We start from the raw sequence: 18,206 nt of genomic DNA on the forward strand, positions 1-18,206 counted from the left end.
TCCTTTCTTTGGAGCTTTGAGGGTCTCCCAGGCTAATTATGTGGTGATGTCCCATAGGTGTTCTCAGCTCTGGGAGGAATGATGCCATCCTTCAGAGTGAACATACCAGTCAATGCTGAGAGATGATAATTATAGCTATGATTAACTTTGAATTTCTCATTGAATGCTTGGAGACATACAGATAATGAAAAGGTAAAGCAGTGCTTTTTTTCCGCTGAGGTAGTATATCTTTTTCTTCCTGAAATTTGTAGGCATTTAAGATATGGGAGATACTGCTTACAAATGAACCCTTCACATCACTTTTACCTCCATAGAGCAAGGCATGTCCATTCTTGCATCCATTCACAATCTCCAAAAATACTCAGAAATGTATTCAATTAAAGAACGCAGTTAAAAAAAAAAAAGAGAGAGAGAAATGGAGACACTAAACACTGCTACTCTTGCAGAATGATAGAATGATTTCATGGTGAATTTTCCAAATTAATTACCTGCCCTCTCTCTCCTGCTGAGCATCAGCTATGGTACTAAAAGTCTATATTCATTCCAGCAGGCGTGAAGATAACAGGTTGGAATTGGCAATGAAGCTTATTTTGGCAGCACTCTGAGTTCTATTGTTCATCCCAAAAAGAGGCTGTTTAAGTTTTACCAGACAAAAAGAAAGTGAAAACAAGCACCAAAAACTGAAGCGGCATGGATCCAAACTGAAGTTCTGTTCCCTGTTTCTTGCTTCTGCTTACAATCCTTTTTCTGTGAATACAGTCAGGGTAGGCAGAGCAATGTCCAGCCACTTTCATGCTGCTTCAGGAACATCTTTATGCTGAGGAGACATATGGTGAGTTAAACTAGAGAAGATTCTGTTTGGCAGTGGTAAGAGGCCTAAGACACCTGTTTCTCAAAGAATGTGGGTCACCAGGTTGAAGAAATCATCCAGTCCAGATCTGTATTATTTGTAGGAATAAGTACTACAAGTACCACTTGAGCTTAGACCTGATGAGGAGGAAATAGGAATGGAGAGTTTTCTACCCAAGGTTTGTATCATTATTTGAAGATGTTACCCAACCTGGAAACCCAAGACCTCCTCTTTGAAGAACAAAAGGAGGTTATTTTTACCAGACATGCAACCTTGCAGAAATCAATGCTGATCCATGCAGCTGAGGAGGACAACTCAGGTCAATCAATCCGTTATAATGGGATTCAAGAAAACACAAAAACCCTATTTCATCCAGAGGCTACAACAGTTCCTGACATCATAGAAACAAAATTTAGACATAATATAAAAGGCAAAAAGTCACAGACTGATGTTCAGACTTCTCCAGCATTTTTCCTTTGTGATGCCAGTGTTAAGTTTCTTTCATACATGTTTGTCTCTGATCTAAGAAAGTTTTATTGAAGGTTGTAAAGGTGGATGGTGTCCAAACTTTGTGTTGGTAGCTGGATTTTCCTCTTGTCTGTTAGCAGAAAAGTTATTTGAAATGCAGAAAATAAGGGAATTTACTGACTGAAATGGACTGAGATATCCCAAAATCTCCTTTGTATAAAGGGTAGTTTAGATTTTGAGATCCATGACTGAAGAATAGTTGCTGTTATAAATGGCAATGTCTCAAAACACAACCCACCAACCCACCAAATTCCAAATTTCCCAAGCCCTTGGATGTTCATTCAATTGCTTAAATTATCTACAAAATTTAAAATCATGTAGAATATATCTTTATTCTTCAGGTAGTTCTTGGAGCAGTTCTAGGGTGGAGCAAACTGATGTTATGCATAATGTTTGCTTTTTCTGAAAGGTTATGTAAACAGATTTTTTTCTAAATTGCCAAAGTCACCTGGAAATATTTAGGCTCCAGGCTTCTTTCTGAGCACAACTCTATTGGTTTTTGCTGTAGTGTGAAACAGTAGAGCAAAATTCTCATGTTATCTGTCTCCAACAGGTTTACAATATTGCAAGATTAATTATATTAGCTGCATTTCACGACTCAGTGCATTTGTATTACCATTTCAAAAGCACAATCATTTATCAACAGCAAACTTCGGGGAATTTACTTTCCATGCCCTGGCATTGCAAACTTCAAAGTATGGGAGCTTACCTATGAGATGCAGGTGAATATGTGCTCCCTTTCTCAATGCAGCTTCAATGGTTTCCATCTCCTTCATGGGCTGGACACTATTTTCTCCATTTGGCTATGATTGGTTGGGTCAGATTCTGGTGCTCCTTTTTCACTCAGCTTTTGATTCTGCAAATTTCAAGTAATTATAATAAATAAATATAAAATAAAAAATAAATAATGACTGGCTAGATGTGATCTCTGGCTTCTTGTGGAGGTTGTCCTGAGTCACTTCATCTATCCCTCTCTCACTACAAGATTGCTTTCTGTGGTCTGTTCTCTAATCAGTTACCAAATAATCCTTTCTGAAATGAGCATCACCTAAATTTCAGCCCGTTTGAAATATATTACCTGCACTTCAACATGTTGTATATTCCTCTTTCAAATTAATTTTCTTCTTTCTGACTTGATCTCCTTCTGCACTCTGGACATACCAGTATTAGTTTTCAAGGTGCCAGAAGCTTTGACACAGATACTGCTCTGATTTTCCAATAAGCTGCTGCTGAGCTCTGGACTGTCACTGTTACAGATGGGCAGTAATTTAAAGCTACTTCAGCTACGTCCATATTACAAGGATTCTTACTGTGGCTGCAGTTAACCATGCACTGAATGTTATCCAGTTTTCTCCTTAGCTGCTCCCACTTAAAAGCCTCTAAACATTTCCTGTCCTTTCTTCAGGGCAGGGGGATGAGGGTGCTGTGTGTGCAATGCCAGAGTGCTGGCTGGCTGCTGGGAAGGAGAGCAGGTAGGAGGCTGACAAATTGCACGTTGTGTTTCTGTGTGACTGGGTCTGGCAGGGTTTGTTATGTCAATGGCAGTGCTGTGTAAATAGCAACCTGGCTCTTGAACACCTGTGTGGGAATAAGAAACCTCAAAATGGAGATCTGCTGTGGGAGGTGCCAGAACCCCCAATTCACTTCCCAGGTTCCTCTGATCTCTCTGAGTCCTGTGGGAGTTAAAGTTGCCCTGTGGCTCTTTTTAGAAAGTTATGATTTCCTTTCAGTTGTCACCTCCTTTTCTGGAGAAGGAATTATTCAAAGAGCAGACAGACAGACACTGCCTACCTTTGGATGCAAACACATGGATTGCCCATCTGCCCACCAAGCAGTCACATGCTCAGCAATTTAAATAAAAGCCACCTGGTACTGGACAAAGTGACAGTCCTATTCAACTGATGGTGGGCATAAAAAGTATTGCCTTCCCTTCTATTTTCTGCTACATTATGGTTTGCAAATTCTCATCATTCTGAACAATTCAACAACAACAAAAAGAAAGATCTGAAGCTGAAGTGGGCTGAATGCTTCAAAAAACACATAAATTAGTTCATGTTCATTTTGACAAAGAAGGTGGTTTGGGACTGCAGCGACTCATTTCTGTTGATGAAATTGGCTCACAAGAACCTCAGGCGTATCATTTTACCTTGTAGAGCATCAGATTTCAATGTAAATAATCACAGTTTCATAGCATTTAACTCCTGAGGATAATGATACTAATTTAATGGTAAATCATTTTGAAACCCTGGGGAGGGACACGTACTCTATAAACATGTTTTGAGGTAAGAGGAAAAGCTCAGCCCTGATCTCCTTTAATGGGCATGACACCACAACTTCATTTTACTTCCATTTTCATAGATGTTGACTATGTTATGAATACAGTTGTCCATATGTAATTTTCCCACACAAAAATTAAGAGACATGTATTTTGCCTATGAATGTCATCTTGGTGCCCCTGGGACAAACAATATAACAGCTCTACAGCTGTGAGTGGTGCTACATTGCTCAAGACCGGACTACCTCAGAACACAAATATTTACCTGTAACAACTCCTTAGATTGTGGTGGTCAAGAAAGGTCCTGATCTGCCCATTGGTGCACTCTGTTTCTTATATAGAAATTCAGTTCAGATTCTGGGAAAAGCAGCAATGTGCTGGTAAATGTTATCATCATGCTGGGTCCAAAGAACTAGAGATATGAGATTCCAGCTGTTCACCACCCTTACTATTACTGCAGGAAAAGCAGCTTGGATGGCATGCTCTAAGATTACTGAATCCAAAATAAAGGGTATATAAGTTTAACAACTTGTTCTGATCTGTAAGTCACTTCTTGGACAGTGCAACCTCATATAAAGGAGTTATATATTTGAAAGTCTACTAAAATGTTTTCTGTCTTAGTCTTCTCTTTTTATTAATCTCTCTCCTGTGGTGTGTTTTTGGTTGGTGGTGGTTTTTTTTTGTTTGTTTGTTTTTTTTCTATGCTATGTGAGTGTCAACATAAGGGAGCACTATAAATCACAGTAAGAAATTAATAGTCCCATGTAATCTTGCAGGGGGATTTTAAACTTTCACAACCCCTAACTTCCTATCATTCCTTCACGGACCCATTGAAAACTTGAGTAGCTTAATGTTGTGCAGGACTAAAACAGGGACTTAACTCACAGCAGATGAGGTCTAGAAAAGTCCTATGTGCCCACTTCCAGCCACTCTTCCATCTGACTTTTACCAAGTCTTTCTAATATTAATGAAAAATTGAATGACAGTTCAAGCGTGATGTTTCACTTCTGAGATCATCTGATAAAGGAATATATGTGCCATTGTAATTAAAAGGACCTTTGTGCCCATCAGCTGAGCTTAGAGGCAGCACACAGGAGCCTGTGACATATGCTGGGCAAGGGCAATCACAGAAGGCTTCAAATATACCTCACTCTTCCCTCCTACAGTCCTTTCCAACTCTCCTGTTCTCATACTACATTCCCTCTTGGGCAGAGGTTAAAACCAAAGACTATCTCTGTGCTTTCAAGAAGCTCAAAACATGAATTTTTTGGACAGTGTAAAAGCAGGAGAGAGCACCCTCGGCTTCCTGTACTCCCCAGGGTTGGTTGGAAAAGCATGCTACCTCCTTCAGGCTTCCTTTTAAGGAGTCAGGCTGGGGATGTCGGAAAAACAGTGAATTAAATTATTTTTTCCTCCCTTTTCTTCTTTTCTTATCGACCAAAATAGTGATCAGCTCAACACTGAAAGCACGAGAGTAGTAACTGCTGGGTTTTGCAAAAGCAGAACATCTTCATAAACTGCATCGGAATTTGGACACATGACTGTACCTTGCACCCATCAACCCGTGCTGAATCAAGTCACTTTTTGGAAAAAAATCCAGATTATTTTCCACTGTCTTTATTCTCTTTCAGGACCCATTACTGTGAGTGATTAATAAACTGTTGTTTATTATCAACAGTTAATAAAGGGGTTCTCTGGTGTCCTTGCTGTTCGCTTTAGATAAAATCTAGGAGAACGAATCAAGCAATTAGCCAGTTAATGTGCTGTGTGTCAGTACTTCAGCTAGATGGTTGATTGTACTCTTCCTTGCCCTGAATCACACTGGAGCCATTTCACTTATCAAGGGAGCAGAATTGCTCCCAGGAACAGCATCCTCATTCATTATTTATATACAGAGCACGCTCTTACATTGCAGCAGGTTCTGTCTAGGTCCACTGTGTGTTGTGGTACCATCTCCTTGCTGGGAGGACATAGCAGTTTGATAGACAGGGCAGTGGTTCTGGCAGCCCCAGGAGCAGTGAGAACTTCAAACACTAGGAAGAGAGAGGCTTTTGTCCCCTCATCAATGCAGAAGCTCCCACGGAGTGGGAAAAGGCAATTTGACAGGCAGTTACAATTTATCAGTTTGCATAGAAATCATAGTTGTAGTTTGGACAAAGTTCACATTCTTCAAAGCTTAGAGGTGTGCAGGACATGGGTTAGGTACAGGATTAAACTCTTTATATTTTATCTGGAGGTTCGAAGAAGAGGGTGAGGCTTTGGAGAGGAAGGGATATGAGAGGAGGTAACCAGTGAAGCTCTAAAAGGACCAGCACCTTCTCGGAGCCCCTGGCCTCCTCCAGAATGCCTGACAATTCAGCCAACACAATCCCTTCATTTCATGCTCTGGGCCTGTCAGAGCATTCCCCAAATGCTGTTGGAGACAGCCACAAAGGGCAGCATTATGTCTGGGAAGTAACTGGTGTGTAGCTGAAAGAGGAAGACAAGCGAAAGCACTTTCCCAGGGACAATGAGAGACCTTGTGTCTCAGGAAGCATTCCAGCCCATTAGCAGCTGTGGAGGACAATGGCCTTGTGTGGTGAGGAGGAGGAGAATGTGGCCTTGCTGGTGGCCCTGTCCATCACTGCTCCCAGTAGAATGGAGCCTGAAGGGGCTGATTCATGGACAAACAGCATCCCGCTGGCAGGGACAGACCATGGCAGGGGCTTGGCACTGCTGGTCTGATCCAGAGCACCTTTCTGACCTCTGGCTGTGCAGCAGCCCAGCCTAGAGTCAGTCCTTCCTGCTGGCAGGCAGATGAGGAAAGGCTCGTCCAAGGGAAACTCAGGAGTCCCCTCTGCAGCCTGAATCCTGGGAACTCTCACCCTCTATCAGGACAGGCACGACTGATGTATCATCTCCTGGGCAGCTCCTGGGGAAGGTCCACAGGCATCTTTCTCCTGGGCAGCTTTATACACAGCCTCCTACAGACCTCAGTGAATATAGGGGTTTTTTTGGAAAAGGAAGTGCCAGCATTTGCTGAACAAGAGTGGTATACACTTTGAAAGCATTGATATTTTTCCTCCATTTGTGACAGTTTCAGCTAATTTGCTGATTCTGAAAGGCACTGAAAAGCTTGGTTATGCTTTTAACAAAATAGGTGTTTGGTCCATTTTAAGCCACACTGGAGTATTCACTTTTGAAGCAAATTTAATGCACTTTACTCTAAAATCATTCACAGATCCCTCAAAATTCCACATTACAGTACAATGTAAAGTTTGTTTTTTCATCCATGAACCAGTTCCTCTGATCCAAAAATTTGTTTCTCCTTTTCAAATGGCCAATTTATTTTGTGAAATCACCACCACCACTGCACAGGAACAGGACCAAAAGCTTTCAGCTTCTCTCAGGAGGGAGAGCTTCCTTTTGAGGAGATCATGTTCTGTGGCCTTTTGTAAGCAGAACCCACACTTTGATTTTGAAGTGCTTCTGTGGAGCAATACAAAATCCTTGTCAGAAATAAGGAACAGATATACCCAAGACCTGAAACGGTAAGTTTATCTTTAGTTCCCTTTTGCAAGCACTTGAAAGTGGGATGGACTTTAGTTTTATCAGGAAAATCTCCTTTCGAGAGATAAATGGATTTGTGAACCCAAATGGCCTTTACCATTTACAGGAGGTGAAAAGAAGTGTACTTTGTTAAGAAAACATGAAGTCATGTTTACATTGCATCAGTAGGGGATCCACTGAGTGTTTGCCAATAAGGAGCTGAAATACACACTAACCCTGCCTCAGGTTCTATGCAGGGAGAGCCCATTGGGATGGGGGTACAGTAGGTGCATCTTCCAGTTTGGCAGTCTGTAGAAGAAGTCCAGAGAAGTACAACTAATAGGTTCAGTTTGCCTTCATACATTAGTTCTTATCTGATCAAATGCACAAGTTTAGCTGCGCCTGATCATAAAACACATCCATGCCCATATGCACGCTGTCTTGGATTCTAAGGTGTTTTGTGGGCAAATAGGAATATTTTATTCTTGGAGCCAGAGGGAGCAAAACCATCTAGTCTCACCATCAACATGTTTTCTTAACTTTAAATAAGGTTAAGAAAGGGAGTAATTCAACCGTGGCAACTCTAATTGGCTACAAGTATAATCCAATAACCTAATTTCACCCATATTGTTAGTTGAGTTAATTGGACCTGCACAGCCACCAGCTAAATATATTGGTGTATGCAAATGGTAAAACTAATTTCCTTCATAAACCTTTCTTCTGCCAAAGTAGGAATTAGGTAGAAGGGGTGGGGGGAAAGAAGGCTGTGCTGACGTTGCTACTTCAAAAGATCAATTCTCTTCCAATTATTTGTTCTCTTTAGATAGGCAGGACAGAAAACATCATTAATTCCCTTAAATAGAAAGGGGGAAGGGAAGTAATTTCATTTCCACTTGAAGAGACTGCAGAGCAGAAGTGATTGAGCCTTTAGCTTCTCAAATCCAAATGGAGCTTCACAGCCCTTGGGTCAGGCAGCCCTGTTTTCTTTGCAGTATTTGGAATGAGGGAAGCTGCACCAAAATGAGTTCCTGGGTATCACAAGGACTTGTATTTCCTGGAGGGAGAAGGGCAAGTTGATCTTCACTCTCAACATTGATTTCAGCAGGGTCTTTTGCAGTGGAGGCAATTTGTACTATGCTGTGTATCAGCCAAATCCATTTCCACTGTTAGCTTAAGAACTTTCCAAAACATCTCCTGGAGATGATGAGGAGACCTGACTGTGTGTCAGTTGGCTGTGTGTCCAAGTGTCCACACCTAGAGTAATGAGCAATCTGACCTGGCTGAAGGTGTCCCTGCTTATTGCCAGTGGTTAGACTAGATGACCTTTAAAGACATTTTCCAACCCAAACCATTCTAGGATTCTGTGATTATTTCTTTTTTGCCATCAAAATATGGGAGAGTGTTAGAAAGTGAAAGACTGATGTGAAGCCCAGTTACTCCAGCAAGCAAGGGCCTGATAGCAGCAAGGTTCAGGAACTCCAGTGCAAAGCTGGCATTGTGGAGGTGAGGAACAGCATCCACATCCATAAATTCTGGCTTAAAAAACATTGGCTCGAATCTTCAGGATTCCCTGTTATTATTCAGCTGATACTTTTCATTTTCTTTCTGCTGCTTTTCAGGATTCATGACTGTGTCTTTTCATGGACATCAGGTCCATGTCCCCTATCCATTTCTCTTGGCCATTTAATCTTTTCTCTTGCAGAAGAGTAGTGGGTGGATCACTTATGATGCTTCTGTACTTGCCTTGTGCTTCCCCCCACAAAGCTGGCTGCAGCCATGAGTGTGATAGCAGCAGCAGCAGCAGCATTAATCTGTTTCCATCTCTCACAGGCAGTCCCAAACAAGAGGATTTGCACATCCTTGGGTGTCTTTCAAGTGACTTTGGAGCAGGCCTGCTGTGAATTGGGACTTGCACTCTGTAGGGAAAGGAAGAGATGCTATTTGTGATTAGTATTTGAACTTGATAAGGGGATGAGAAGGAAAAGGAAAAAGGAGTTTTGAGGCAGTTAATGCTTTCCACAGTTACACTTGAATTTCAGCCCTGCTAATATTCCCAGGGAAATCACAACTCACATGCATACACACACACACACACACAGAGGTTTAATTTCAGCAGTAAATGAAGTCATAATGCAAACAGAAAGCTAACAGCAGGGAAGGCTATGCTTGGCCAGGTCTGCTCGTACTACAAGTAATACATATGCACCACTGCAAAAAACTGGCCCCAGAGAGCAGTTAAGTCTTTCTAGCAGAAACACACACTGAGAAGGCAACCGTTACTTTTAACTACAGCTTCCTACAATAGAAAGTGCTGTGGTCTTCTTTAGTATCAGAGAAGAAAGGGATGAGGGAGGGTGAAGACCTACAGAAATCAGGTTGCCAACCTGCCTGCTTTCAGGGAGCAGAGGCACTGGTGCAAGAAGACATTTACAATGAAATTGTTAAATTTACCTAGTCTGAATTTTGCACGTGTTTGTACCTGAATGTTGGAAATGGGGAAATTACTGCAGAGTGTTCAGCAGAGGGCTGTCTGGGGAAAGTCAGAGCTGAGGAGGTCATGGCATCATCTGCCTATGAAAGCTGATGTTGAGCTGACACCTGGGGGCTACCAAATGAAGGAAAGTATTTATGAATTGGCATAGTGCACCATGGGCTGGGCCAGGTCGTGCACTGGGGAAGCCAACAGTGCTCCTGTGCTGCACACAACAAGGGTAGGCTTGGTTTTGTTTTGTGAGCTTGAGAATTGTGTGATTCAAGCATGACCTACATGGGGACAATGTGTGACTGGAAATATGAGGACTAGGCAGAGTGTGAGTGGGGCATAACCTGTTCCCTGTGGAGCAGCAGTGTTGCTAAACATTTTAAACGTATTCCAGTGACAAACCATTATCCATTAACAACAATTACACATCAGGACAGCTTTAAAATTTTTTCTTTCTTTCAACTTTTCTTACTCCAGTAAGAGAGCAAGTTTTCTTATTGCAGTCTTAAGCAAACACTGTAAATATTTGGAGACCCAAATGACTAGATTAGCAGTGATGCCATCATTAACAGCAGGGACAAGAAAGTGTCAGGGTTGCAATTTTTATGTTTTTTAATTGGCCCTACATTTCTATTGTCAAAATATTTACCCAAGGGTGTGATTAATAATAATAGGTGACAGCTCCAATTATCCTCCAACTTATTAGAAAATATCAGCACTCAGATATAATCTGTAAAAGCACAGCTTAAGCTGCTTTTACAAGTTTACTGTGACAAGAATAAATACAGAGATAAAAATTTGAATTAAATCTCTGCTTATTTTAATCAGGGTTTGTTTGTTTTTTTCTTTAAGCATCATGGAACCAAAATGTTCATGTATACATCAATACTTATCTGAGGATCACCAAACAATTTGCCTGCAGTTCTACTGAGTTCTTTAAATCAGTCTCTGACACAGCCATGACATTGAGAAGCAAAGTCATCTGATGCTGTGTTAGTCATATGCAGCCCATCAGAGTTTTTGAAGGATAAAAATAAAACTGCACAACTTATAGATAAAACTGAGTGAAAACATGAGCTATCTTACACATCTGAGTCAGAGGTTTTCCTTTGCAACCAAATAAAACAAGCTTTGTGTCTCCCTATGTATAATTTCCTTCCATCTTTTCTCATGTGGTGCATGGTGGTGCATTTATTGGTTTCCTATTTGCTGTTTGCAATCAGTTCATGAACCACCTTCTCTTCTCCAAAGGAAAAGCAGCTGTTCATGGCCCCAGGAAAAAGTGAGTTAGTGACTGTGGGATTGGCTTAGGAAAGGATTTAGGAGAATTTTTGTCTCATCATTGACAAACCTTGTAGCACTATGCAATGCAGGACAAGTACTGCAAGTACCAATGGCCACAAGACACCTTCCAGAGCCAGTTCCTGATCTTTATCCAGGACATTTTCCTAGTTCTTTACAGATGAAGAATCCATATCTCCACCTGTCTTCCCTTGAAAAAATTTAAAGACTTAAATGACACTGTGAAAACAATCTTGGTACTCAACTTTTTAAACTTTTTTAAACCTTGGTCTCAATCTTGTAGTTTAAACTGAGGAGCAATATACATTTTGAAGTGACAATGACTCAGTCAGGGGAAAGAAATCTCCATTGATTTTGGGCCCTAAAAAGTTAAAAAAAAATCAGTTCTCAGACACCTAGAGTATAGCTGTGACAGGTGTGTTGTTGGCAAGAAGAACAAGGGCTTTGTTTGATCCATAAATTATTGAAAGGACCCCAGATCCAAGTGCTCCATCTGTGTTATTTTTAATTGGGATGTCTCACAGGAATAGTGACCATGCAAAAGTCATGAGCTTCCTTGAAAAAAGACAGCTAAAATCTCCTTACTTTAAGGGCCCTTGGGCAGCATCTTGCTTAAACATGTATTTATCATTCACTGAGTGACAAGTCATGCTGACACACAGGAGATTCCTAAGATACTATGAGTTGGGCAAGTGTGCAAGTGCCTTTGCCAGTTTAAGAACTGGGTCATTAAAAATGTCTCACCAATGAGCTGTGATTTGAGTTGATTTTACTGGTCATTTCTTTTTGTGTGTGTGTTGGATATTTTGTGTGTGTGTATGTGGTGGTGTGGTTTTTTTTTTTTTTTTTAATTAAGAACCAGATAGAACTTCTCTAGAGGGAGAGAGGGAGGAAGGAAGGGAGGAAGAAATGTCAAGATGTGCATGGTGGTGAGGGGTCTGAAAGGGCTCTGCACCCTAAAGTATTGCATCTAATATCCTTCTGCTGCTTATTCTGCACTTTGATGATGTGAACATCCTGTTCCCCTTTCTATACCCACTAAACTGTGCGTCTCATTGATTTCCCATGCTGTAAAGTCAATATATGCTGCTTAAAGTCTAACTTCCTTTTATATATTGTTTTAATTTTGCTGCCAGTCATTATCATTGACCATTGCTTTTGGATCATAAGGCTAAAAGAGGCAAAGCATGCAGTCTTCTGGGCTGTATATCACTTATATATTTACTAATCCCTCTCTTTTCTGTTGCTTCTCAATTTTCTTTTCACATTTTTTCTTTTTATGTGCTCACAAGTGAAAGGTAGTGGGACTTCGAGTGCATGGATGCCATCCCCCTCTCTTGGGACAGCACAGCTGACATACTCCAGTGGCACTGCAGCTCACAGGGCTCCTCAGGGTGAGGTCCTCCCCTTGCTCCACCAGCCTCCCTATGGGTGGGAAACAGTGTCCTGGCTGCAGCAGAATAGGCAGCGTATCACTCCCTAGTCATATAAATCCATGGGGCAAATGTTGTTACCTTGAAGACATTCTTTTGGGAGATGAATAGCTGAAAGATGGAAAAAAAAAAAAGGCATCGAGATGCAAAAGGTGAAAATGAACTTTTGAATATTACAGAAATTAGGAAGAAAGAATAAGAATCTCTCTAGCTGAGAAGCCTGGATGAGATTCTATCAGGCAGCTGCATTATCAATCTTATTATATTAAGCATAAGTGTAAACACTGAAAAATTCATGAAGCAGAATGAAACAGTAAAGCCTAGTTAAAACCCAGAGCTCTGGTTTGATATATGTGGTGCTGACAGGATAAAGTGAAAGGAAAGAAGGAGAAAGAGCAAGGGCAGTTTTACATGCTCTTTCCTTCACGGATTTTTTGAGATGATTTGCATTCATGGAGTTCAAGTGCTGTAAAGTCAATCTGTGCATGCTGCATAGGGCACATTTCACTGATTCGCCTTGGAAGTTCCTCTGTCTCCCCTCTTGGCTGCAGGGAGTGTTTCCTTTGGTCTGCTCAAAAGTACAGCCCTGGATAGTACAGATGAAGGCTAGACTTACCAAAAGCTAAGAGTATAAGGAGTGAATTCAGACATTAGGTGAGGGAGTCAGACTTGTCTGGGAACTCTTGGGAATGAGGCAATGGAAGTGTTAGAGTGGTGCCACTGCTGGGAATTGAACTCCCCTGTTGCAACGGGCTCTACTGGACATGTGAAGGGATTTCTGACTCAGTATCTGAAGGAATTCCCTGTTTTGTATGTTAATGTACATATTGTGTCTACCTGTGATGAGCATCACGTGGATACTGCAGTGTGAGGGGTATTCCAGCTGATGGGATCTTGGATGTACCACCCATGGGCCGTGGAGGATGACACCTCTGCAGCTCTAGGGGTGTGTGTTTGTGTCTGTGGGCACATCCATGTGCAAGAAAATTTGTCTCTGAATGATTTCACTCAGTGCATTTGCTACTGAGAGTCGATTACAAAGGTTGATAAAAACCTCCCCCTCTCTGTGGCTGTGCAGAAAATACCAATAACAAGGAGAGGGAGCTGAGCTTTGCCTCCATAGGCACAAAGGAAGCATAGAGCTTTTTGATACTGAGGCTTTGAAGAAATACCCTGCATACAAAAATGAGGTGGAAATAAAAAGAGAGAACCAGCAAAAGAGGCTGTGTGGAATAAGACAGCACACTGATGAAAATCTATGGAAACCCCAGTGAATAAACCCAGTTGGATATTGTATTTGCAGGGAAAGAGGACAAATGCAAGTTATTGGTGCTAAAGAATAGCTGAGTGTTTTTCTTATAAAGATACACTTGATGTAAAAGTAAAAACTACTTGTACAAAGTACAAGGCAAGTACAGGGGCAATTTACTTGAGTTTGGGGTGTTCAGAGAACCAGATCTCCTTTTGTGTCTCATTTTCCTTCATCTAATTTGTGCTGTACTCTGATATTGCCCTTGAGGCCCCAGTGGATGCAGCCCAGCAATCAGTTCTCTTTACTTTAGGTGGAGAGGAGGAAACAAGCCTCTGAGGCCTTTTGCCTCTCCTGCTGCCCCGTCAGGCAGGGCTCAGTCTAGGCTGCATGAATGTGGGCAGAGAGACATCCTCACACCAGGGCTTTCTTTAGGCCACTGAACATTTGAATGAAGAGATTTGGGGAAACCCAGTCCTCAGGAGTCTACTGAGGCATTGTGCTCTCATTGTCCAAATCTTCCATAAACACATAGTACTGGCACCAATTTTCCTCCTCAAGAACAATGATGTTTGCTTCCTTCATTCCCCACGGTCAGGCACTGTCATCCCCAGCTCTGCTGACCAAAGCAAACCTTCTGCACTCTAATCAATATATCTTCCTTATGAACTGCAGGATTAGGAGACGAGATACAGAACATAGTCCTGCATACGGGGAAACAACAGGATTTTCTGTCCTGGGGACAAAGGATTTTCCTTTCTTCTCAGTAAAGACACAGTGCAAGGATTTGGAGTCTGCATTAAGTCATTTAGTAGTGTGGGTGTTGACACGGGATTTGTGGCATTTAGTTTCTAATCACTGGGTCCTATCTCTGTAAGACACTGGGGCCTGAAAAATCATCTTTCTCATGTACCCTATATCAAAAATTTTGGATTGCAAAGTGGATGAGACTTGTTGAGGCAGGCAGGCAGTCAATCAATGAATCAATCATTCAATCAATCAGAGTACCTGTTGCATAAGGATGTTTCTTTTGATCTACACAGAACTGAAGTCAATCCAGACCCAGAGGCAACCACATATCAAGGCTCAAGAACAAAGTGAAAACCAGCAAAGGTTCTAAAAACTAAGCAAAGAACCAAACCAATAGCTACCTTCTCATGACAGAATTTTATTGGGTGATAAACATATGTGTGATAAACACTGACATACATGGACACAAACACATAGTTATGGACAATTTGTTTGAATAAACTGATTTATTCCCCTTAACTATTTACCTCAAAGATAATGTTAACAACTAGCAAAAGCTGACTAAGATCCTGGCAGATACTCCTTAGTTTAAGACTGATATTGATGCATTTTGATAATTTATCTTTATAAGTGGCATGATAAAGTAATGGAACTATTCAGAAGGTTCATCTGTTTTCCACCAGGTGGACTTTTGCTGCATGGCTAAGTCTTGAATTCATCTGCATAATGAGAGGTAGCTATAACCTGTAGAGACTAAATAAGAAGGAGTTAAGCTTCATTAACTTAATCTGGAATAAAAAGTTAGCAATGCTGGTACCATTTTATTATAAACAGGAGTTCTTCTGCTGTACATGTAACTCTATTTAGAGGTCTATACTAGCTCTAAAAATTCTGTGCATGTTTTTCAAGTAAAACATGAAATCTATTTACATGCTGTGACATCTTTATTTGCAACTCATCAAGAAACTTACTGATTTCAAGGCTGCAAATGTGGAATAATTGTCTCCTTAACACAGCTGACATTTGTAGACCCTTCTCAGCTTTCATTTGTCTGAAGGATAATGCCATTTTATAGGGTTAAAGACCTAATTTGATCCCTTTTGAACTTTCAGGTAGTAGGACCTCCTTTGATGAATTTTTTTAGTTATTACATTGACTATATGATGCACATAGAGCCTCCAGTGACACCATAGGCAGGAGCATCTCTGTTTTTTTCTGACATTTTTCTGTCCTTTGTCTAGAAATTTACACCTCATGTCAATTGTTAGGGTTGTTCAAAGGGAGAGCCACTTTATATCAAGGTATTTTGATAGCTTCACCATGGGAGCTTTCATCTTTACTCACATTCTTTGAAAATAACTCATTGTGGAGAAAGCCCCATGGTGAGAAGAGTGTCCTGTTTAATGCTGAATAATTGCCACACAGTTTTTTGTCAACATTTTTACTCACTGACCTAGTCCTTGCACACACACATGCACTCACAGATAAGAATATTTACTAAGTATTCTCAGTCATCTGAACAAATAAATCAGAGACAACTTTTCAGGCTCCATGATATTCATTACGGGCAGTGGAAATGTTTTCAGCCATCTCTTAGGCTGAAAAGATGAGTGAATCAAGACTCTGATCCGAGCTCCATCTGGCTGTGGGGAGAGGTGGCACATCCCTGACCTGCTTCAAGGGAGAAGAATGAGCTATGCTCTTTATGAGAGACATTCAAAATTCTTATACTGTCTTCAAAGGAGATTTAGAAAGGGGAGAACTGGTAATTTTAGTACTCGTCAGGATTTTTTCATTCAATAGACCTCTGTAATTCTTTCATTTTTGCTAGCATGAATAATTTTTAACTAACCTTTCCCTAAGAAACTGCCTTACAGTTCCAAAATCCTTGAGAAGATGTATGTTCTGGAAATACTGCTACGCTCTGTCTCCAGGCTCAGGAGTTTTGCAGTATGCACAGCAATATGCAGAGTAATTGATACTTTTCCCAGGTGATGTCATGAGTCACTGCTCTCCCAGGGATTTCTGCATCCAGGCTTGGCACAGCAAGCAACTTAAATTGAAGTTACCAACAGGAAAACATGCTGCACAACTTTGTTGTGTTCCTTACTTCTGTACAACCTCAGGAAAAAAACCCAACATTTTATTTGCCCTATTGTGGCTTAAAAAACCTTTGACAGTTGCAAACTCTCCTTCTCCCAAAAATAGATGTTCGAGAGGACTTATATATTATAAAGTGTTTGGGATAAGAATTTTTGATGCCATTATAAACAGCAACAAAGCAAATCCTTTAGTCTGCCAAATTCCAAGCCATTGCATCAGTTCTGGATTTACTCAGGCTAGTTCACCAATTATAGGGAGATAATGTGAAAGAAATTACACTGCTACTGGCCCTGGTTTTCCATTAGTCTGAAAATTGCAAACATTCTGATTTAGTTGCAGTTTATATTCACTTTGTAGGGGTGCAACATTACAGTCTCACTAGCTGGAAAGGAGATTAATCCATACCAGCCAAGAATCTGGCCCATAATGTACTTAGATGTACTTTTGGTAATGAGCAAATTGATTCTGATAATAGCAGAATCAACCCAAATAGCACAGGAAGCTCTTAAGGCCAAGTCCTTGGTAAGATTCAGAAAGAAAGATTGGACATTTACGTGGATAATAAATTTTTATGGAGTCAGTCTGTCTGCTAACCTCCACCATGCCAAACCAGCCCTCCTGTAGATTTTTGAGAGCTTTTCCAAACTCTTTTCCATTAAACTATTGGTATGAGATATTAAGAAATATGATTTGGACCCCTGGCAATTTGAGCACCATTCCAAGTGGATAAGGTGAGCTTTGATGTCTTTGAACATTACAAAAATCACTAAGCACAGGCCATGTATTAGAGACCACCAGCTCAGGTGGTGAACCCTGGAGCCTCTGTGCCCCAGGGCTCTCTCAGTTTGGGCAAGTACATTTTTCCCACTGGATCTGACAGGTTTTCTCACTCTGGCTAGGACTTTGTTCCAAGTGTTGCTGTTTCAAGAAGAGCTCAGTACCTTCCTGGGAGCCAGTGCTTTCCTGGAGACACTCTACCTACCACAGGATTGGGTTCAAAGTCACTCAGGTGTGACTGCCCTGAGTCACATCTCCATGAGAGAAAGCCAGAAAAAGGAAACTCTTGCATGTACTGTGAAGACAGCACAAAATGTGGTGCAGTAGAGTTTAACATACACTCTGTGAAGTGTTTATGGAATCTGATTTTATACTGGGCTACATTCCAGTCTGTTACTACCTTCTTTTTTAAGCAGGCATAAATTCCTTGTAAAGTCATTTTGATTTTTGCATCTGACAAGTTACTCTTGTATATCTGCTATTTTTCTGTTTCCATCCACATTTTTCTTACAACGATGCCTATCCTTTTATGCCCAGCATGATCATGCTGACAACTGCCGGTGCTTAAGTTGAGACAGGAATTACAGCTGAACACAGCAATCCACCCTTCCATTTCAGACATGATCTGGGAGTATGAGTTTGCAGCAGGACCTTAATTTCCCTTGTTAGAGCTGTAGCATTTGGGGCTGATGAAGTTCGCAGTAAACCCATCAAAAATGAACCTTACCAAATATATTATCTATCAAGGCAACATAATGAACATCTGGAGGGGATTGTGATCTGTGCACAGTGAGGCAGCAGCTATTTCACTGCAGAGCTGATGCACATCGATGTTCACTGTGTTTGTTGAGTGCAGCCACGGGAAAGGAGAATCAGACTTTCACTGAGCTTTTCCTCAGCCCATCCAGGACAGAGACCCAGCCTGCTTG

At 41.1% G+C, this 18,206-nt stretch overlaps 1 protein-coding gene across 1 annotated transcript in view; it reads right to left on the reverse strand.

The window, feature by feature from the left end:
* ADD3 (adducin 3) overlaps window positions 1–18,206 on the reverse strand; it is a 322,976-nt gene that overhangs the window by 257,188 nt on the left and 47,582 nt on the right. The window lies entirely within an intron of this gene.

This window comes from Sylvia atricapilla, chromosome 8 (assembly GCF_009819655.1).
Source record: "Sylvia atricapilla isolate bSylAtr1 chromosome 8, bSylAtr1.pri, whole genome shotgun sequence".
Lineage (NCBI taxonomy): Eukaryota > Metazoa > Chordata > Aves > Passeriformes > Sylviidae > Sylvia > Sylvia atricapilla.